The sequence below is a fragment of the Lathyrus oleraceus genome, chromosome 1 (genome assembly GCF_024323335.1).
Source record: "Lathyrus oleraceus cultivar Zhongwan6 chromosome 1, CAAS_Psat_ZW6_1.0, whole genome shotgun sequence".
Lineage (NCBI taxonomy): Eukaryota > Viridiplantae > Streptophyta > Magnoliopsida > Fabales > Fabaceae > Lathyrus > Lathyrus oleraceus.
This window is the reverse complement of record NC_066579.1, coordinates 147,828,669-147,852,691: the sequence shown is the minus strand read 5'-3', so window position 1 is coordinate 147,852,691 and position 24,023 is coordinate 147,828,669. Positions and strand designations below refer to the sequence as shown.

General features: G+C 37.9%; 2 long non-coding RNA genes across 4 annotated transcripts; both read left to right on the top strand.

Moving 5' to 3' along the window:
• Positions 1–1,792: 1,792 nt before the first annotated feature.
• LOC127123035 (uncharacterized) lies at positions 1,793–15,974 on the top strand. Of its 3 annotated transcripts, none has more exons than XR_007803569.1 (5): positions 1,793–2,041; positions 2,201–2,299; positions 2,403–3,345; positions 15,539–15,646; positions 15,733–15,974. It is a non-coding gene; the product is annotated as an uncharacterized LOC127123035 (long non-coding RNA). The 3 variants fall into 3 exon arrangements; XR_007803570.1 differs by lacking the exon at positions 15,539–15,646 and adding an exon at positions 3,443–3,550; XR_007803568.1 differs by lacking the exons at positions 15,539–15,646; positions 15,733–15,974 and adding exons at positions 3,443–3,550; positions 3,637–4,410.
• LOC127123045 (uncharacterized) lies at positions 13,890–14,787 on the top strand. Its single transcript, XR_007803571.1, has 3 exons — positions 13,890–14,138; positions 14,298–14,396; positions 14,500–14,787. It is a non-coding gene; the product is annotated as an uncharacterized LOC127123045 (long non-coding RNA).
• Positions 15,975–24,023: the final 8,049 nt, after the last annotated feature.

The window sequence follows — 24,023 nt, the reverse complement described above, 5'->3', positions numbered from 1 at the left end:
TTTATGGGAATACGACTTCAAAGCGAAACGCGATCGCACGCTCGCAATGATGGACTGAACAGAGTCGCCACCGAACTTTATTTATTCCTAAAAAGGAAAGGGGAAATATCGATAAAACCCAAGACAAAAGAAAGGATAAGATATGGTCATCGCAACCAATATCAGGGTTCGGGAGTCGATTACGCAAGGGGAAGGTATTAGCACCCCTCACGTCCGTTGTACTCAACGGGAACCATTAGGTCGGTTGTGTGCGTTAATGTTAGTTTGAAATGTTAGGCTTTTCAGTTATTAGGTGGGAAAGAAAGAATAGAAGGAAGAAGAAATGTTTTTGGATTTTTTAACGGAGGACTAAACCTAAGTTTTTTATTAGTGGGCCTGACAAGATTTACAAATCCTGCTCCTACGTATCTCAAAAGAGAAATCAAGGCTTACGTAGTTCTGGGTAGAAAAATGTTTGTTTGTTGGTCGATTTTAGCGAAAGCTATGTTGTATTAATCGACAAAAACATCGTTTTACCCAAAACAGATGAGGAGTGGACGCGTACCACACATCGAACGGATTTATAAATCTACATTCGGAAAAGCGTCATTATCTCTACTCAACAATCGTGGCCGAAACATTGTTTTGTATCACTTAAGACAATATATCTTCCATTTATGAAAAAGGTTTTTTGATTAGTCGCACGGCGGCGAGAAAAGAGTTTGATTGGTTGACGTATTTTGAGTGATGGCGAGAACTTGGATGAGCGAGATATACATCTCGAATCCTAGCCTCAGGAGTGCATGGTATACACCATGTTCCATTTCCATCTTTATTGAAAGAGTTTAAGATATGAATTAAGTATTTTGGAGTTTTTATTAGAAAAAATGGCTTGACGTTGGATCAAGCATTTGATGAAGGTTTGAAAGCAATGGAAAAGAAAGAAATGAATTGGTTTCTTTATTGAGAAAATACTCGACGTTGGATCGAGTCATATTTTTTTTGTATTTTTGAAATTGTTGATTTTATTCTTATATTAGTAGCTAACTAAACAGTCAAGCAAATAAAGAAATAAAGTAGCACAAGATTATTACACATCGGGGGAGTGGGATACATTTTGTCAAATGGGGATTAAAAAAATCATGAAATGAATAAAATCGGGCCCAAACAAATAATGCATGAGTGTAAGTGCAAGAGAACCGGCTCATTGTAAGAAAGCCCAAGAGTAAGCTATGTGAGGTTGATGGCGATGCTTAAAAAGCAATCGACTTACAAGGGTTTGAAAAAGGGCTCGATATTAAATCGAGAAAATATGATTTTTATAAGTTTTCAAATGGTTTCGAATGCATGACGAATTTAATAAAAAAACATGGACATAAAAAAATATTAAAAGAAACAAAAATGCTAAAAGACAATAAAATACTAAAAAAGTAAAATGCTAAAAGAAAATGAAATACTAAAAAAAATGCTACGTAAGAGTATTGAACCCACTCCCCTTGAGACTATGGAAACCACCCCTCTCCACCAGGCCACTTATGACTAGATGTTATTTAGTACTAGTTTTAAATACCTAAACTAAGGTAAATTAAAAAAGATTAAAATAAAAACTTAATAGAAAAAGAACCGTTAGTCTATTGGCAATAAAGCCCAGCCGCCTGGCTGTTGGACTTACCAAGGGGAATAGATTGGAAACCTAAAACAATTATTAACTAATTAATTAAAAGAATCTTTTTTCATAATGTTTTTCTCTTTAAAACTAATTATTCTATTAATACTAAAAAAATAAAAAAAAAGAGCAACAAGAAATGGAATCGTCTCTTTCAATCCCTCTTCTCTCGTGTCTTTCTCAGAATCGCTCTCTCTCAGAAAACCCAATCGCTCACTCACAAAACCGTTCTCTCAACCTCACGACCCTTTCTCAAACGCTCACAAACTCAAGTCTCTCTCATCAACGCCCTCTCTCAAACGCTCACAAACTCACGAACCACGGCGAGCTAAGACCAAAAGTATAAAGGAGAAAAAAACAAACGAAGACTTACTTCCGGCGACGGCAGTGACTCAGGTAAACCTCGAAATCTCTTCTCTCACAATTGTTCCTGATTTTCTTTGATTTGGGAATTAGGTTTCTTGGTGCTTGAAGTTTCTCGCCGTTTTCTCCTCTCTCAATTTTTTTCCTCCTTTTACTGATTTTGTTCTCCCTATTTATGCTCTGTTGATTTAGGGTTTCGGTTTGATGCTCAATGGTCCAATGGAGGAAGTTTCAGGATTGCTTTTTGATGCTCAGAGATGATTGCCCTGTTTGATCATTGGACCCGGAAAGGTAATCTGAACCACACTTTCTCCAATTCTTTTGTCCTCATGCTAATTTGGGAATTCCTTTTTTTGAATTTTAATTGCTTGGTAATTATTTTGTGTTACTGCAGTGAAAGATTGAACATCGATTTCGGTTTTCTCACAGCCTTGTTGGTGTACTCGGTTTTGGATGGCTCGAGTCCAGTTTTTTCGTTAAGTGACCCAAAGCAAAATTAACACTTGTATGAGGATCCCTTTCCAAGATGGGACTCGCAGAGGAATGAGAATAAGCTTCACTCCTGGATATTTGTTTGCTGGCAGAGACATCTGATGGACTCACACATCCCAAATTCGATTCATGTGGCTCTGTAGCATGTGAGGCAAACCGCTGCACCTCTCGTTTTGCTGTTTGAATCTCTCTGAAGACTGGTTTCAGGTTTCTTTCTTCATTAAATAGAATATCAATGTAACTAATATTTGCTATGCTAACAGCCTCATTAACAATGCCGATCCGGGTTTTTTTTTTTTTACGGGCCTCTCTGGAGTTTTATCCGATGAAATGGCAGGAACAGATTTGAGAGGTCGTGTGAAGAGCAATCTCTTTCTGATAAAAGGCAAGACACTGGAGCGCAAACTTATCCATCGAGTCCAATTCCAAATCCAGTGCAGCATCATAATCCTTGATCGCCTTTGTATTGTCCGACAGCATGGTAGCATGCAGCTCGTAAATATAAGGACTCAATGTTGACACCATCGATATTCAACCCCATTGTCAAATCTTTGATAGCTTTCCTATGCTCTCCCATTGCATGGAACGAAAGGCCTCGCAAATGATAAGCTCTTGCAAACCTCCCGTCAATTTGCAGCACTTCAGTTAGACACTCAAAAGCTTTTGTCGGATTTGATAAATCTTTATAGAACTGAGCCAGGTGTCCCCATGCTTCAAGGGAACTTTTATCAAGTTGAAATGATTTTAGATATGCTTCCTCAGCTTTCACCAATTGAAGATAATGCCAGGCCCAAATATGTGTAGGCAAACTTATTATCCTTGTCTAGCTGCACACAAGCAGAAAGGTTCTCGACTGCACTATTTGAACTCTTTAAACTTGAAATTCACAATTCCTCTCTCGAGTAAAATATCTGCTGTTATGCTAATTATCGTTTGTTGCAGGTCAACAAATGGTGTTATTGCAGAAGTTGGTATGCTGTTGGCTTTTTTGCAGGTTTAACCTTCTCAAATTGGGCAAAGTCAAAACCTTTAGGCCGGCCTGAACCAACGGTAGCCATTCTGCAAAACAGAAAGTGTCCAACATTTTATGGTTTTTTTTATCATAGCATCTTCCTCATTTGAACATCTTTCTCCAGGAAAATGTTCCTTTGATGAATATTCTGTAGCAGGTCTTAATTTATCACTTCCTTCTGAATAAGCCCATTTTGAACTATTGCTACCAGCAACATCTGCAGAAGACCGCCCAGGCCGTATTTGCTCACCACAAGGTATGCTTCCTTGGTTGTGGATTGGTTTTGAACTTGTGCGCTGCCTAGCTGTCATTGTGGATGAGATGAGTAAATCCCTTATTGACGGCTATGTTTGAAAATTGGTAATACTAGTGACATTTTGGTAAGGTGTTTTAAAATCTTGGTTATGGTTTTGTCTAATGTTGTTCCAAAAAGGATTGTTTGTGGGATTGGTTGTTGATTGTCGTAGTGAATCTTTGCAGGTCTGTTTAGATACCAGTTATCAATGGGTGAAAGTCCCTTACCTAAAGAGATGCAGGTAACAACGACATGCTGGATTATCCACGACTTATTTTTTTGGAAATGGAAAGGTAGTTCAAGCAGAATGGAGCCGATGCCTCTCCACCCATAAGACGAGCAGCATATGTCTTGTGCATAAGAGCTTCTCCTTGAAGCTTGCCAGCCATGTCTAAATTTCCGCCTATAAGCTCGGCCACAAAGCTTGCGCCAGCCTGTGAAAGATTGCCACAAAACTTCGAAGAACGACTTTATGCTACTACTCAAGCAAATCTTCTGATTTAATTGTGACTTGTAGATTGATTAGCATCTTTAGTAACATATTTCTAACAATCACATGCTTTTCCATTGATTCTCTCATAATTGGACGTTGTGCATCACAAATCTAGCCACATTGGTCAAACAATATAAATAGCAAATTTCTCATTAGCTCTGATTTTACTAGCAAATTTCTCATTAGCTCTGTATGATCATCCTTTGAGGTATGATGAGAAGGACTTAATATCCATGAGATGTGTTCTACTCTTATTAAAGCATCGTCATTCCACTGAGAAGCCTTTTTTAAAAAAAAACAAATGCAAACTCTTTCCACTTAGTTGCTTTTCTCCATCGTTGTTCAAAAATTAATAAGAACAACATTTGCAGCAGGTCCATCAATAGTGCAAATCATGCCACGGTTGTCTCGGAGCCCTTGTTTTAGAAGGAAATGTAGGATTGTGGAAATCACCGGCAAATACAGTATCCCAATCACGAAAAAAGCCAATGCTTGGGTGTGTCATAGCGTCCATCACACAAATCAAAAACCTCCTATAAAAGTGGATAGCCTTTTGTTATTACCAGAAGCCTGTGTGTCCACAATAACACATTTTGGTGGTGTGTGAAGACAGTTCCAACAACCTGTTGTTTAAGGGAGCTTATCTTACTGCTAGCATAGCGAGGCGCCAAAACACACATGACAGAAGAATGTTTGAAAAACTTCTTTGTTTCCTCATCATGAGTCATCATTATTCCAGTTGACTTGAAGAAAACCTTATCATGGGAAGCTTTAACATCCCAAACAAGCGATACAATTCTCACCCCTTCTTCAAACTTATACTTGAGTAACTCACCAAGTGTTAAATCCCCACCCCACGGAAGAGGTCTAGAAGGTTCCCTAACAAGCCTCACTTTATGGTAAATTGACCAACCGACTAAATAAACCATGTGATGAGCTTCTGTTATAGTATGACATATATCTTCCCAACAACTCTCCGGTTTATAAACGTTACCATTATCAAGCTCAATCTCCGGTTTTTCTGCTTTACATGATCTATCAACTAGGGCTGAGTTGAGACAACATCCATCATTTTTCATAAACTCAATAACATTTCTAGCACGATCAATATTTCCTCGAAAGTTTTATCCATATACATTAGAGCCAAAACTTTCTAAGGGATAAGACAGACTGGGTACTTTTCATCCTTATAAAGAGCATAGCCAAAGACTCCTTGTGCCTCAATTTCATCCACACAGTCTTCAAGACCCCACTCAAGTAACTTTAGGTATCCACTCGGTTGTACCGATTCACCTACAATCCTATCCGGTTCACTCAAATCTCTTTCAAACACATGCACTCGTCGTCCATCCTTTCCAAGTGTATAAGCAAAAGCAGCAAAAAAAAGATTCAGGACCAAAATCAGGGTATGACAGTTGCCCCTATTTAAGTATCTTCTACTAGAGAATATGAAGCAGGACACTCTTCATATGATCATAGTGGGAGATAGTTAAATACTAAGAAGACCCGGATTTTGATCCTGAATCCCTATGACATGATGTGATATGATATGATATGATATGATATGATATGATATGATATGATATGATATGATATGATATGATATGATATGATATAATATGATATGATATGATATGATATGATATGCATGGATGCATGATTTTTTTTTTGTAATTTTTTATCTGATAGGGATATGGTGGACCCTTAACAGGAGACGCTGCCAGACAGACCAAACTGTGGGGAATGCTGATGGTCCACAGGAAGACAGACAAATGGTAAGGAACAACTTGCTGGGGAAACAGTCCTGCTGGAGAATCAGACACACACTGGGGAGTATTCAAAATGAGATTTGATAAACGACACTTAGAATACAACCGAATAAAGAAAAAGATGCTACAACAGGTTCATATATGACCTGACAACGCTGGGGAATAATCAAGGAGAAAACTCTTCAGAACAGGTTCATGTATGACCTGACACCGGAATAAAAAGGTTCAACAACAGGTTCATACATGACCTGAATAGTATTGAACAAAAATTGGAAAAATTCTTCAGAGCAGGCTCATGTATGACCGGACCCCGGAATAAAAAGGTTCAACAACAGGTTCATACATGACCTGAATAGGATTGAACAAAGAATCTTCAGAGCAGGTTCAAGTATGACCGGACCCCGGAATAAAAGGTTCAACAACAGGTTCATACATGACCTGAATAGTATTGAACGAAAATTGGAAAAATTCTTCAGAGCAGGTTCAAGTATGACCGAACCCCGGGATAAAAGCTCAACAACAGGTTCATACATGACCTGAATAGTATTGAACAAAAAATGGAAAAACTCTTCAGAGCAGGTTCGAGTATGACCTGACCCCGGAATAAAAGGCTCAACAACAGGTTCATACATGACCTGAATAGGATTGAACAAAAATTGGATAAACTCTTCAGAGCAGGTTCAAGTATGAACTGACACCGGAATAAAAAGGTTCAACAACAGGTTCATACATGACCTGAATAGGATTGAACAAAAAATCTTCAGAGCAGGTTCAAGTATGACCGGACCCCGGAATAAAAAGGTTCAACAACAGGTTCATACATGACCTGAATAGGATTGAACAAAGAATCTTCAGAGCAGGTTCAAGTATGACCGGACCCCGGAATAAAAAGGTTCAACAACAGGTTCATACATGACCTGAATAGGATTGAACAAAGAATCTTCAGAGCAGGTTCAAGTATGACCGGACCCCGGAATAAAAAGGTTCAACAACAGGTTCATACATGACCTGAATGGTATTGAACAAAAATCTTCAGAGCAGGTTCAAGTATGACCGGACCCCGGAATAAAAAGGTTCAACAACAGGTTCATACATGACCTGAATAGGATTGAACAAAGAATCTTCAGAGCAGGTTCAAGTATGACCGGACCCCGGAATAAAAAGGTTCAACAACAGGTTCATACATGACCTGAATGGTATTGAACAAAAATTGGAAAAACTCTTCAGAGCAGGTTCAAGTATGACCTGACCCCGGAATAGCAACAATTGGACTTTGACCGTAAGCAATAGACTACAACCACCCTTTAACGGACTTTGCCAACAACAATTGGACTTGAAAATGACTGCGAAAACCAGATGTTGGTTGAGGGATACCAAAGACAAGCTGGAATTAGAGGTCAAAGGATCTAGGATCGACAACAAGACCTGGGTCAATGCAAAATGAGCACGAAGTACATTTCGGCTATGCATGATTTGAATTTCCTTTTATGCATGATATATGAATGATCATGATTATGAGAATGCTGACACTTGGCAGACTGGGAGTTTGTAGGGCTTTTTATGGAAGCTCATGATTCCTCAACACCGAGAACTCAACCAAATATTTTATGATAGATGTTGTCAAGGGAGGATTCTATCCAGCTTGATAGCCACAACTTAGCCAATGAGATCCTTTTTAAGGATCAACGAATCGTGCTAGCATAGTTTTCGGGCACTCGTCTTAAACTCAATAGTTGTTGACGTATGGCAGAATTTGTTTGAGCAGTTTGAAAGCACGAAGAAAGAAGTTCTGCCCCTCTGTGGCTCATCTTGCCCCAGTTTGTTGGGACTTTGGAGATGTTCACTTTGAAAGTGAGTTTGGAAACAACTTTCCATGAGACTACCTCGAGATGGCTTGCCCCAAGTGTTTGAAACTTGCAATGGTCCGAACTTGACTAACCAAATGCTGGAATGGTAGACTCTTGACTGACTTTCCTTGGATAGTTGGACTCATTGAGCTCTGAGGTGGCTTGCCCTGGTCTAAGTCTTGAAGCAAATTACTCTTGGCGAGATGACCCTTAGGGTGATTGGACTTACTGAGCTCTGAGGTGACTTGCCCCGGTCTGATTCTTGAAGCAGATTACTCTTGGCTAGATGACCCTTAGGGTGATTAGCTCGAATTAACGGATGCTCAAAGTGATTTTCCCCTGACTAAACTTCTTTCACTTTATCAACTTCCTCAACTGCATATTGTTGGAATTTCTTGATGCTAAGCGTTGACTCGCAAATAAGATTGTGCATTCAAAAATGGTAATTTTAATTCCATGCTTATGCAAAAATTTGAAATCAAAGTTTATTGATATGAATGGGTGAAATACAATGAAAGAATCGTTGATAAGAACACGATGGTGATCAAGTCATTCACAGTATGCGAGTTGGTGCCATCAAATGATTAACAAAAATCGTTTGGAGTCAAGTTAACACAACCTTGTTATAGTATGCTTTCAAAATAAACCCTGCCTCAATTAGGTCTTTTAAGGGTTGTAACGTGGTCTGGTTCGCGGTTTTTTTTTTGAAACAAAAGGATATAAGGCTCAAAATTTATTTTTACCCACCCCTTCTTCTTGATGATCTCCAGATCCTACGTTCAGTTAATTCGATACATGCATTCGACTTCCAAGAGGGTTCGAAGGTGTGATGAGGATTCAAGATGAATTTTCTTGAAATGACAGTCACCTTATTTTGTTTTTGTCGAGGATTTAATGACCTCTTTTGATTGATTTATTTTATCCCTAATTTTGCCTGAACCGCTTCTTTGAAGCTTTTGGTCCATCGGGATGCCCTAACTTTTGCCTAAGTCATCTTGTGGTATTTGACCTAGTGGGCTTTTTTCTATTTTTTTTTTAAAGGTGTTGACTGCCACATTATTGGTGGATGAGGATCAACCAACATTAATTTTATCTTTTCTCAACTTCTTCGACACTTCAACATGTGCGCGAAGGATAACATGTGGTTGAACCTAATTGGAGGGTGTTCATATGGACGATTTTTTTTTGAAAGATCGAATGCATGATCAAACTATCTGAACACAACTACCCTGCCCCAGGTTAAGATTAAGGGTTTTAGATCCGAAATAAACACCAACTTCTAGGCTCAAAGTGGTTGACTAGGGATTAACTCCTTATCTCTTCAGTGTTTGGGGATTTGAAACAATGCCTTACATCATCGACAAGGTTTTACTCAAAAGCATACCACAACAAGTTCAGGTGTTTCGTTTTCATCATCCTCCCTCCAATCTTTGTTAACACAACAGTTTGATAAACAAAAGTGAATGAGAGGAGAATTTTTGTTTTTTAACATAAATGAAAAACGAGTGAATACGAATGGATCAATTCAAAAGATGCATAAACATTTCATTAATCTTACCAATTCAAATAAAACAACAATGTTTAAAAGCAAATAACAACCAACATGCAAAGAAACTACAAAAGAAGTGTTGAAACAACCAAATGATTGCCAGCTTTAGGGAATGACTTCTTCAATCTTGATCCATTAACTTAGGGGGACACCCCTTGAGATCTTTGCACTTATCCGGTCGATGGGTTAACATTTACCACCAAGCTTCCTTCTTGAAAGGCTATGTACCTATTGTCAATCAGTTGCTGTACTTTGGCTTTGAAGGCGTCACAGTCTTCAGTTGAGTGCCCTTCTGATCCGGCATGATATCCACATTTCTCATTTGGGTTATACCCGGGTGGGTAAGGTTGTGGAACCGGCTTAAGAGACTTGGGAACCACCAACGAGTTTTGAATCAGAGGTTGTAGGAGTTGGCTATATGTCATGAAGACTGGATGTCGAGGATCATTTCTTCTTTCCAAGCCCTTTTGAAACCTATGCTGATTTTGATATCTCGGGCCTTGGGCTTGTTGATTTGGATGAGGAGCAAACCAGGATTGTTGGCAATGAAGACCTGAAGGTGGTGGTTGCTGGTACAACACTTTGGGCATTGTTAACTGCTCATTTTCAGCCACTTGAAGGTTGGGATCAACAAGCTTTTTGACATTGGCAGGATGATCTTCAAATTCTTTTCCTTCAATCTCATCGTTGCACGCAACTCTCTTGGATCCACTACTCACTTCTCCTTTTCTTTCATTGGTATGGGTCGTGACATTGGAAATCCAAGACGGTATCTCAATGCTCTTACCAGGAAACAATGATAGCTCATTAGCCACATCCCTGACATCTTCCTTGTGGAACAAAACCTTGAGGGTTTTCAAGGGTCCTTTCCCTTTCTCATTACCTGGCCCAGAAATCAAGGTATATGTACTTGAGCCTTCCTCCTTGAGTGTTGGTGACCCTATGTTAATCAATCCTTGCAGCTTGAGCTTAAAACTCTTGCATTCCTCGATGGAGTGCCCCATTGTTCCAGTATGGTATTCGCACTTGATCTTCGGGTGATCTTCTTCAAAGACTAAACTCTTCTTGTTAATCAGTCCTCGTACCAAGGCTTTTAGCGCACAGCAAGAATCTAGGTTATGTCCCAATGCCCCTTTATGGAATTCACACGTTGCATTTGGATTGTACCATGGTAGGTATGGTGACACAGGCGTGAGAGCTCGAGGGGTCACCAAAGCATTCTGGATCAGTTGCGGGTAGAGCTTGCTATATGGCACCGGAATCGAGTCATTGTGATCCTTGTTCCTCTTGTTCTGATTCTGATTTTTGTTTTGAACCTGGTTTTGGTGACTTTGAGGAGGAATAGCCAGAGGATGTTGATGATGACGTCTTGAGGGTGGTCCATATACTGGTAAATGAGGAGTTGCCACATAGCATTTCCCTTGACTTGGGGTAACACCAGATGGATGTGGCGTAGTAGCTCTCTTTGTTGCAGCAGCGTATATCGGGTGACCCTCTTTTCTCAATAAGACTTGCAGGGTTTCCAAGACCCATCTCATTTGGCTCTTCAAAAGATTAAGTTCCTCCTTCAGTGCTTCTTGGCTTTTCCTTAGCTCGTCCATCATCTCCTGAGACATGGTTCTTTGTTCTAAACGCGTGTTGAGAATCACTTTGCTTCACGGACAAAAGATGGATGAGTTTTTTTTTGGTATTTCGTCTGGAGAATGACATGCATTATGATGCGATGCAAATGCAATGGAATGCGAATGAATGCAATGCTTTTTTTTGTCTTTTTTCTTTTTGGATAGGTTCAAAGGTCCGAGGTATGGATAAATTTGATTGCTTTTCCAAAATGGGGTTCTCACCGGGTATGATCTAGGGCTTTTGTTACAAAGGATCCCCAGAGTCATTGATTCACAAGAATGTTTGACGCTTACGGGAAATACTTCCCGGTCGTCAACTCCATCAAGGGAATCTATTCTGGGTGAGGTTCTCGTACCGACTCTTACGAAGTATACACCTCGCGAGTCCGTACTACGCAACCATCGACTGGGTTCTAGACAGGGTACTCAGAGTCATGGATTCGAAAGACTGTTTGACGCTTACGGAAAATACTTTCCGGTCATCAACTCCATCTAGGGAATCTATTCTGAGCGAGGTTCTCGTATCGATTCTTACGAAGTATACACCTCGGGAATCCATACTACGCAACCATCATTTCTAGTTGGCCAAAGGTTTAATGTTCTAAAAGGTCCTTAGAGTCATGGACTCCTTTGAAACATCGACGCTTACGAGGTATACACCTCGGGCGACAATATTTACAAAAGAATCTACTCTAAGTGAGGTTCTCGTACCGACCCTTACGAAGTATTCACCTCGGGAGTCCGTACTACTCAACCATCGTCCTATCTTATGTGTTTTTTTTCACTCTAGACTCGGGTGTAGAGTCTTTCCCACATGGTTTGCAATCAAGATCCAAGTACCAACAATCACAATAGAACCAATATTCAACAGATATAACAATAAAGATAATAAAAACAATAAAGAAAAGCCACACAATTAAACAAACAAAGGCACACAGACGTCCTAACTAGGCTTGACTCACTTAGGGATGTTCCTGTCCCCAGCAGAGTCGCCATCTGTCGCACCTCAATTTATGGGAATACGACTTCAAAGCGAAACGCGATCGCACGCTCGCAATGATGGACTGAACAGAGTCGCCACCGAACTTTATTTATTCCTAAAAAGGAAAGGGGAAATATCGATAAAACCCAAGACAAAAGAAAGGATAAGATATGGTCATCGCAACCAATATCAGGGTTCGGGAGTCGATTACGCAAGGGGAAGGTATTAGCACCCCTCACGTCCGTTGTACTCAACGGGAACCATTAGGTCGGTTGTGTGCGTTAATGTTAGTTTGAAATGTTAGGCTTTTCAGTTATTAGGTGGGAAAGAAAGAATAGAAGGAAGAAGAAATGTTTTTGGATTTTTTAACGGAGGACTAAACCTAAGTTTTTTATTAGTGGGCCTGACAAGATTTACAAATCCTGCTCCTACGTATCTCAAAAGAGAAATCAAGGCTTACGTAGTTCTGGGTAGAAAAATGTTTGTTTGTTGGTCGATTTTAGCGAAAGCTATGTTGTATTAATCGACAAAAACATCGTTTTACCCAAAACAGATGAGGAGTGGACGCGTACCACACATCGAACGGATTTATAAATCTACATTCGGAAAAGCGTCATTATCTCTACTCAACAATCGTGGCCGAAACATTGTTTTGTATCACTTAAGACAATATATCTTCCATTTATGAAAAAGGTTTTTTGATTAGTCGCACGGCGGCGAGAAAAGAGTTTGATTGGTTGACGTATTTTGAGTGATGGCGAGAACTTGGATGAGCGAGATATACATCTCGAATCCTAGCCTCAGGAGTGCATGGTATACACCATGTTCCATTTCCATCTTTATTGAAAGAGTTTAAGATATGAATTAAGTATTTTGGAGTTTTTATTAGAAAAAATGGCTTGACGTTGGATCAAGCATTTGATGAAGGTTTGAAAGCAATGGAAAAGAAAGAAATGAATTGGTTTCTTTATTGAGAAAATACTCGACGTTGGATCGAGTCATATTTTTTTTGTATTTTTGAAATTGTTGATTTTATTCTTATATTAGTAGCTAACTAAACAGTCAAGCAAATAAAGAAATAAAGTAGCACAAGATTATTACACATCGGGGGAGTGGGATACATTTTGTCAAATGGGGATTAAAAAAATCATGAAATGAATAAAATCGGGCCCAAACAAATAATGCATGAGTGTAAGTGCAAGAGAACCGGCTCATTGTAAGAAAGCCCAAGAGTAAGCTATGTGAGGTTGATGGCGATGCTTAAAAAGCAATCGACTTACAAGGGTTTGAAAAAGGGCTCGATATTAAATCGAGAAAATATGATTTTTATAAGTTTTCAAATGGTTTCGAATGCATGACGAATTTAATAAAAAAACATGGACATAAAAAAATATTAAAAGAAACAAAAATGCTAAAAGACAATAAAATACTAAAAAAGTAAAATGCTAAAAGAAAATGAAATACTAAAAAAAATGCTACGTAAGAGTATTGAACCCACTCCCCTTGAGACTATGGAAACCACCCCTCTCCACCAGGCCACTTATGACTAGATGTTATTTAGTACTAATTTTAAATACCTAAACTAAGGTAAATTAAAAAAGATTAAAATAAAAACTTAATAGAAAAAGAACCGTTAGTCTATTGGCAATAAAGCCCAGCCGCCTGGCTGTTGGACTTACCAAGGGGAATAGATTGGAAACCTAAAACAATTATTAACTAATTAATTAAAAGAATCTTTTTTCATAATGTTTTTCTCTTTAAAACTAATTATTCTATTAATACTAAAAAAATAAAAAAAAAGAGCAACAAGAAATGGAATCGTCTCTTTCAATCCCTCTTCTCTCGTGTCTTTCTCAGAATCGCTCTCTCTCAGAAAACCCAATCGCTCACTCACAAAACCGTTCTCTCAACCTCACGACCCTTTCTCAAACGCTCACAAACTCAAGTCTCTCTCATCAACGCCCTCTCTCAAACGCTCACAAACTCACGAACCACGGCGAGCTAAGACCAAAAGTATAAAGGAGAAAAAAACAAACGAAGACTTACTTCCGGCGACGGCAGTGACTCAGGTAAACCTCGAAATCTCTTCTCTCACAATTGTTCCTGATTTTCTTTGATTTGGGAATTAGGTTTCTTGGTGCTTGAAGTTTCTCGCCGTTTTCTCCTCTCTCAATTTTTTTCCTCCTTTTACTGATTTTGTTCTCCCTATTTATGCTCTGTTGATTTAGGGTTTCGGTTTGATGCTCAATGGTCCAATGGAGGAAGTTTCAGGATTGCTTTTTGATGCTCAGAGATGATTGCCCTGTTTGATCATTGGACCCGGAAAGGTAATCTGAACCACACTTTCTCCAATTCTTTTGTCCTCATGCTAATTTGGGAATTCCTTTTTTTGAATTTTAATTGCTTGGTAATTATTTTGTGTTACTGCAGTGAAAGATTGAACATCGATTTCGGTTTTCTCACAGCCTTGTTGGTGTACTCGGTTTTGGATGGCTCGAGTCCAGTTTTTTCGTTAAGTGACCCAAAGCAAAATTAACACTTGTATGAGGATCCCTTTCCAAGATGGGACTCGCAGAGGAATGAGAATAAGCTTCACTCCTGGATATTTGTTTGCTGGCAGAGACATCTGATGGACTCACACATCCCAAATTCGATTCATGTGGCTCTGTAGCATGTGAGGCAAACCGCTGCACCTCTCGTTTTGCTGTTTGAATCTCTCTGAAGACTGGTTTCAGGTTTCTTTCTTCATTAAATAGAATATCAATGTAACTAATATTTGCTATGCTAACAGCCTCATTAACAATGCCGATCCGGGTTTTTTTTTTTTACGGGCCTCTCTGGAGTTTTATCCGATGAAATGGCAGGAACAGATTTGAGAGGTCGTGTGAAGAGCAATCTCTTTCTGATAAAAGGCAAGACACTGGAGCGCAAACTTATCCATCGAGTCCAATTCCAAATCCAGTGCAGCATCATAATCCTTGATCGCCTTTGTATTGTCCGACAGCATGGTAGCATGCAGCTCGTAAATATAAGGACTCAATGTTGACACCATCGATATTCAACCCCATTGTCAAATCTTTGATAGCTTTCCTATGCTCTCCCATTGCATGGAACGAAAGGCCTCGCAAATGATAAGCTCTTGCAAACCTCCCGTCAATTTGCAGCACTTCAGTTAGACACTCAAAAGCTTTTGTCGGATTTGATAAATCTTGATAGAACTGAGCCAGGTGTCCCCATGCTTCAAGGGAACTTTTATCAAGTTGAAATGATTTTAGATATGCTTCCTCAGCTTTCACCAATTGAAGATAATGCCAGGCCCAAATATGTGTAGGCAAACTTATTATCCTTGTCTAGCTGCACACAAGCAGAAAGGTTCTCGACTGCACTATTTGAACTCTTTAAACTTGAAATTCACAATTCCTCTCTCGAGTAAAATATCTGCTGTTATGCTAATTATCGTTTGTTGCAGGTCAACAAATGGTGTTATTGCAGAAGTTGGTATGCTGTTGGCTTTTTTGCAGGTTTAACCTTCTCAAATTGGGCAAAGTCAAAACCTTTAGGCCGGCCTGAACCAACGGTAGCCATTCTGCAAAACAGAAAGTGTCCAACATTTTATGGTTTTTTTTATCATAGCATCTTCCTCATTTGAACATCTTTCTCCAGGAAAATGTTCCTTTGATGAATATTCTGTAGCAGGTCTTAATTTATCACTTCCTTCTGAATAAGCCCATTTTGAACTATTGCTACCAGCAACATCTGCAGAAGACCGCCCAGGCCGTATTTGCTCACCACAAGGTATGCTTCCTTGGTTGTGGATTGGTTTTGAACTTGTGCGCTGCCTAGCTGTCATTGTGGATGAGATGAGTAAATCCCTTATTGACGGCTATGTTTGAAAATTGGTAATACTAGTGACATTTTGGTAAGGTGTTTTAAAATCTTGGTTATGGTTTTGTCTAATGTTGTTCCAAAAGGATTGTTTGTGGGATTGGTTGTTGATTGTCGTAGTGAATCTTTGCAGGTCTGTTTAGATACCAGTTATCAATGGGTGAAAGTCCCTTACCTAAAGAGATGCAGGTAACAACGACATGCTGGATTATCCACGACTTATTTTTTGGAAATGGAAAGGTAGTTCAAGCAGAATGGAGCCGATGCCTCTCCACCCATAAGACGAGCAGCATATGTCTTGTGCATAAGAGTTTCTCCTTGAAGCTTGCCAGCCATGTCTAAATTTCCGCCTATAAGCTCGGCCACAAAGCTTGCGCCAGCCTGTGAAAGATTGCCACAAAACTTCGAAGAACGACTTTATGCTACTACTCAAGCAAATCTTCTGATTTAATTGTGACTTGTAGATTGATTAGCATCTTTAGTAACATATTTCTAACAATCACATGCTTTTCCATTGATTCTCTCATAATTGGACGTTGTGCATCACAAATCTAGCCACATTGGTCAAACAATATAAATAGCAAATTTCTCATTAGCTCTGATTTTACTAGCAAATTTCTCATTAGCTCTGTATGATCATCCTTTGAGGTATGATGAGAAGGACTTAATATCCATGAGATGTGTTCTACTCTTATTAAAGCATCGTCATTCCACTGAGAAGCCTTTTTTAAAAAAAAACAAATGCAAACTCTTTCCACTTAGTTGCTTTTCTCCATCGTTGTTCAAAAATTAATAAGAACAACATTTGCAGCAGGTCCATCAATAGTGCAAATCATGCCACGGTTGTCTCGGAGCCCTTGTTTTAGAAGGAAATGTAGGATTGTGGAAATCACCGGCAAATACAGTATCCCAATCACGAAAAAAGCCAATGCTTGGGTGTGTCATAGCGTCCATCACACAAATCAAAAACCTCCTATAAAAGTGGATAGCCTTTTGTTATTACCAGAAGCCTGTGTGTCCACAATAACACATTTTGGTGGTGTGTGAAGACAGTTCCAACAACCTGTTGTTTAAGGGAGCTTATCTTACTGCTAGCATAGCGAGGCGCCAAAACACACATGACAGAAGAATGTTTGAAAAACTTCTTTGTTTCCTCATCATGAGTCATCATTATTCCAGTTGACTTGAAGAAAACCTTATCATGGGAAGCTTTAACATCCCAAACAAGCGATACAATTCTCACCCCTTCTTCAAACTTATACTTGAGTAACTCACCAAGTGTTAAATCCCCACCCCACGGAAGAGGTCTAGAAGGTTCCCTAACAAGCCTCACTTTATGGTAAATTGACCAACCGACTAAATAAACCATGTGATGAGCTTCTGTTATAGTATGACATATATCTTCCCAACAACTCTCCGGTTTATAAACGTTACCATTATCAAGCTCAATCTCCGGTTTTTCTGCTTTACATGATCTATCAACTAGGGCTGAGTTGAGACAACATCCATCATTTTTCATAAACTCAATAACATTTCTAGCACGATCAATATTTCCTCGAAAGTTTTATCCATATACATTAGAGCCAAAACTTTCTAAGGGATAAGACAGACTGGGTACTTTTCATCCTTATAAAGAGCATAGCCAAAGACTCCTTGTGCCTCAATTTCATCCACACAGTCTTCAAGACCCCACTCAAGTAACTTTAGGTATCCACTCGGTTGTACCGATTCACCTACAATCCTATCCGGTTCACTCAAATCTCTTTCAAACACATGCACTCGTCGTCCATCCTTTCCAAGTGTATAAGCAAAAGCAGCAAAAAAAAGATTCAGGACCAAAATCAGGGTATGACACCTCTCATGATTTTAATATATATATATATATATATATATATATATATATATATATATATATATATATATATATATATATATATATATATATATATATATATATATATATATATAATATATATATATATATATATATATATATATATATATATATATATATATATATATATATATATATATATATATATATATATATTGTCAAAATTTATTTTTTTTATAATTTTTTATGGTAAAATATTTTTTTAAACCCATATCTTTAGGGCAGGATCTATTTTGGTCATTCAATTTTAAGAACGATTATTTAGAACTCTTATGTTTACAAACATTAGTCCCTTCCACTAGGTATGTAAGTCAAAGTAAAAATAAAAGGTCACTTGACATATACTTAGATTTCTTGAAGTATCCAATGCATGCTTATATAGTTTAAGCATGTGACCTTTGGAGGGCAAAATGGGGAAAGCTCCTTGAACGGCTGTCCACTGTTGGATGAGAAATGAATGATACTACGTACTGTCCTTTCGCCCACAAATGCAGTGACAAGTGTGATGAATAGTACAATCTTTGCCCACGAAATTAGGTAGTGGAAAGGTTGTCTGATTTGTACTATGTATTATTTGATCGCGTTCCTATTTGATCTTATCTTCATATTCATTGGCTTTTGATAAAAGATGATTGAAGCATGAAATGAAGAAGTAGAGAGCTAGATTCAGAAACTTCGGAACCTTAGGTCAGAACCTTGACAGCGTCAGTAGTCTGGCTTGAGTTCTTTAGTATCTTCAGAGTCTTTTCAGAAGCCTCAGTCAGAACCTTGAGTCAGAACCTTGACAGCGTCAGTAGTCTGGCTTTAGTTCTTCAGTATCTTCAGAGTCTTTTCAGAATCCTCAGTCAGAACCTTGATAACTTCAATCGTCTGTCTTGAGATCTTCAGAATCTTCAGCTACATAACACAACTTCAGAAGCTTGTCATTCTTCAGAAGTTTGGTGATCAGAGTCACGTCCAGAAGCAAAAACTCAGACATCATTGCAACAACAATATAGAGTCTCCTCAGAAGCTTTTGATGGGTGAAATAACACAGAAGCAGAAAGAACATTGCAGCGGCAATATTGACGTCTTTCAGAACTTCTAATTGCAACACGGAAGCGGATTTGGAACGCAGAGTTTAGAAACTGATAATGTTGCACATCATATGATCAGAATCAGAACTGGTTGTTAAAGTTACATAATAACAAACCATTAGGGCTCCAAAATTATTCTCACACAAATACAACATTGTTATCATCAAAACTCAAGGTATAATAGATGCATAACTAAATCTTGTTCTAAGAATATTCCCCTTTTTGATGATGATAAAACATGTATTTTGATGAACAGCTTTGTACAGGGTAATCACAGAAGAATACATCTTATAGAAGCAAAAAGCTCCCGCTGAGATGTATAGTCCTATAAAGATAAACTCAGAATGAAAAAACATTTTCCTGATTTACCTTTTGAATTACCAGAATGAATATTTAGTCAGAATCTGGTTTATCTTCAGAAGTTAGTTGATGTTGTCCAGAACACTGGTTGATAACATCATCCTTTTAATATACCTCACTTCATAATTTTTTCTTTAGATGGCCTTTCTTCATAAACTTCTTTTGATAGCCTTGATTTTTCAGAAGTAGCCCTTCAAAATCATTCTGATTCTTGAGAGTTAACCCTGCAAAAATACTTAACAAACTTTCTCAAAGTATTTGTTAACAGAAACATTTAAACAATGTTTGGGTCTTTACTTAGGAAATTAAATATCAAAATAAACACTTAATTCTTCCCCTTTAGAACGTTATGTTTTCTCCCCCTTTGTCATCAATCAAAAAGATAAAAGACAAAATAAATAAAGAGAAACAAAACAAATTTCATTGATTAAAAAATGTCAACAGGCAGTGCAGAGTATAACTGCTAAACATCAAAACGGAATAACAAAGTACTAAAATGAACTACAAACGAAATGCAGCAAAAAAATACACACACGTGCAAAGAAATTAGAGAAAAAAATAAGGGTTTGGGGAAGAAGGATGGAGTGGAGGAACACCTGGGTAGTCATCCGAAAGATTTAAGGGATCTATCATCGGATCGATACCCTCTTCAAGACAGATCTCTATGTAATGTGCTAAAATATCTGGTGTATCAATCTTCGTGAAGATAGGATAGTTTTCCACCGGAGTAATACTGCAGTTTATTTCTTCCTTAACTGAAGGAGTCCCTTCAATAAATACATATCTAGGATGAGATCTAGTCTGATCTAGTTGCAGTTGTTGAAATTGTTGCTGAACCAGTTGTTATTAAGCAGCCTTTAATCGACGTTGAGAGAGTTATTGTTATTCAACTGTTGTTCAGCCAGTGATGATTGTGTTCAGCCATTAAGAGATAGAGGATGAAGATGAAGAATAGTTGAAGAGAGAGAAGAGAGTTTGTTTGAGGTTTGAAAAACTTGAAAGTGTGGGAGAATTGTGCACGTAGTGTGAAAATGTGAGTGAAGTGGGTTTCAATAAAAAATAATTGCAATGATGACAAAACGGAGTGCTCAGTCATGGGGGGAAGTGTAAAGGTTTAGACCTAATTCCAAGAATTGTTAAGCCTAATGTGTCACACTTTAATCACGCATGCTCAGAAAGTGGGACAGTTGTCTCCATCAAGAACTACACTAAATCAAATGACAAGACAATCATTAAATGCAACAACTGTTCAGAATCAGGAAGACAAATTGATAACATTGCTTCTGATTAGAACCTTTCTGATTCATGAAAACTTCCTTACTTCAGAAAGCTTCAAGTTTCAGAGTAAAAAATCTAACAATCTCATAATCTAATCTAGAGTTCTAAAGACTCTACATTCTGAATCACATCTTTTCATTCTGGACACTGTTTCATAAATAGATTTTTCAGAATGGATATTAATATATCTTCAGCAAGGGGGTTTGTAAGGATATCAGCCCATTGATGGTCTGTATCAACAAATTTTAAGTGAAAAATTCCCTTCTGAACATAGTCACGTAAAAAGTGATATTTTATTTCAATATGCTTAACCCTAGAATGCAAGATAGAATTCTTAGATAAACAGATAGCAGAAGTATTATCATAGAGAATAGGAATGTTACTCTCAGATATCTGATAATCTTCCAGCTGACTCTTCATCTAGAGTATCTGAGTGTTGCATCCAGAAGCTACGATGTATTCAGCTTCAGTTATTGATAGCGCAATTGTTGACTATCTCTTGCTGGACCATGAGATTAAGTTATCTCCCAGAAATTGACAACTTCCAGGAGTACTTTTTCTTTCAATTCTATCTCTAGCATAGTCATCGTCACAATAGCCAACTAATTTATACTCACTTGATTTTCTATAAAATAAACCAATATTAGTAGTACCTTTCAGATACCTAAAGATTCTTTTAACAACAGTTAAGTGGGTCTCCCTAGGATCTGATTGGAAGCGAGCACATAATCAGACACTAAATAAGATATCAGGTCTAGAAGCTGTTAGATATAGAAGAGAACATATCATACCTCTGAAAAGCTTCTGATTTACCTTACTGCTTACCTCTTCTTTTTCCAGAATGCATGTAGGATACATTGGAGTCTTTGCTAGCGTACATTCTGATAAGTTAACTTTCTTCAAAAGTTCCTTTGTATATTTTCTTTAATGAATATATGTGCCTTCTGGTCTTTGATCAATTTGGATTCCTAGAAAGAACTTTAGTTCTCCGATCAGACTCATTTTGAATACTGCCTGAATAGACTTAGCAAAATCCTTGCACAACGACGCATTAGCAGAACCAAAGATAATATCATCAACATATATTTGCACAACCAAAATTTCATTCTTGAAGGTTTTTCAAAAGAGAGTTGTGTCCATTTTTACTCTAGTAAAGTCATTTTCCAACAGAAAGTTGCTTAGTCTATCATACCTAGCTCTTGGAGCTTGCTTTAGACCATATAGAGACTTTTTCAATTTAAAAACAAAATCAAGATCTTGAGAGCTTTCAAAATCAAGAGGTTGATGCACATAAAATTCTTCATAAGTATAACCATTCAGGAATGTACTTTTAACATCCATGTGATAAAGTATGATGTTTTGATTGACTGTAAAAGAAATTAAAAGACGAATAGACTCTAACCTGGAAATTGGAGCAAACTTTTATGTATAGTTTACACCTTCTTGCTGACTATAACCCTGTGCTACCAGTCGAGCTTTGTTTCTAACAGCTTCGCCTTTCTCATTCAGCTTTGTTTCTGACGGCTTCGCCTTTCTCATTCAGCTTGTTTCTGAAAACCCATTTGGTTCCAATGACATGGAAGCCTTTTGGTTTCTGAACAAGATCCAAAACGTCATTTATGGTGAATTGATTTAGTTCATCTTGCATGGCCAGAATTCATTCATTATCCCGAAGAGATTCATCAATGGATGTGGGTTCTATCAGAGACACCAAACCTAGAATAGTCTCTTAATAGGGTCAGAATGAAGATCTAGTTCTGACTGGAGCATTGTTGTCTCCCAGAATCAGTTCTTTGAAATGAGAAGTTCTTGATCTACTCTTCTTATGATGAGTTAGATCAACGATTGCTTCTAGTTGAGTCATTTATTCAGATTCTTTGGCTTTGCCTTTTGATTCCTCAAAGCTAGTGGGATCCTCAGTAGTTGCCATTAGTGCAACATTGGATTTTTCTTCGTCAGAGTCTTCTTCTTCAGATTTTGAGTCATCCTAGGTAACCATCAGTCCCTTCTTGACTTTGGAGAAGTTCTTCTAGGGCCTTCTGTCCTTCTTCAGTTTAGGACAACCATTCTTGTAGTGGTCTGGCTCCTTGCACTCGAAACATATGACTTCTTTTCCATAAGTTTGCTTCTTTTAACCATATGAGGATTCGAAGCGACCAACAGTCCTTCTAACTCCTATGAATTTCCCTTGACCATTTTTCCTGTGTTTTTAGATTTTGCTTACTCTCTTTGAGATTAGAGACAACTCATCATCATCTTCTGAGTCTTCATCAGATCCTTCTAATTCTTCCTCATCTTGATATGCTCTAGTCTTCTCAGGCTTGGATATTAGAGCTACAGATTTACCTCTCTTCTGAGATTCATCTTCTTCTAGCTCAATCTCGTGACTTCTTAAAGAACTAACAAGTTCTTCAAGACTGTTGATGTTGAGATCCTTAGCCAACTTTAATGCAGTTATCATAGGTCTCCAATTTTTAGAAGACTTCTGATAATTTTCTTGACATGATCAGCTGTAGAATATCCTTTGTCCAGAACCTTAAGTCCTGCAACAAGCATCTGAAACCTTGAGAACATGGTTTCAACATTTTCATCATCTTCCATTTTGAAAGCCTCGTATTTCTGGATTAAGGTCAAGGCCTTTGTCTCCTTTACTTGAGCGTTTCCCGCATGAGTCATTCTTAGAGAGTCAAAAAATGGATTTGGTAGAAACTTTGTTTGTTATTTTCTCATACTCCGTATAAGAGATATCATTAAGCAAAATGGTTATGGACTTATGATGATTTTTGAAGTCTTTCTTTTGTTGATAAGACATCGCACTTCTTGCTAAAATATTTCCTTCAGCATTTACTAGGTGAACATAGCCATCAACTACGATATCCCAGAGATCAACATCGTAACCAAGAAAGAAACTTTCTATTCTGTCTTTCCAGTAGTCAAAATTTTCACCATAAAAATAGGTGGTTTAGCATTGTAATGATCTCTATCATTATTATTAATAACGTTAGCAGCGTTAGCAGCAACCATTATTTCTCACATAATTGGATCGGTACTAAACACTGTGAGGTGTTGATAAAAACTTTTTATCACAATCAGAACCGGAGCTATGATACCAATTGAAGGTGTGAAAAACATAAGAAATGGGGGTTTGAATTGGGTTTTACAAGCAAAAGATTTTTCCAAAACAAAAACACCACTAACAAGTCTAATAATGAAGAGATAAAAACACAATGATTTTTACCTGACTCGCTTAAAAATCAAATCTAATCCAGTCCACCCGCCAAGGTGATTTGCCTTATTTACACAAGGACTTAATCCACTATAATCAACAGATTACAATAAAGATAAAGAATAACTGTCTTTGTCTTCTCAAGGATCCAACTAAACCTTAGTCTCCTTAAGGACTCACAAAGAACAACTTTCTTTCTCTTCTCAAGAAGAACCTCCTTAAGGATTCAAACAAA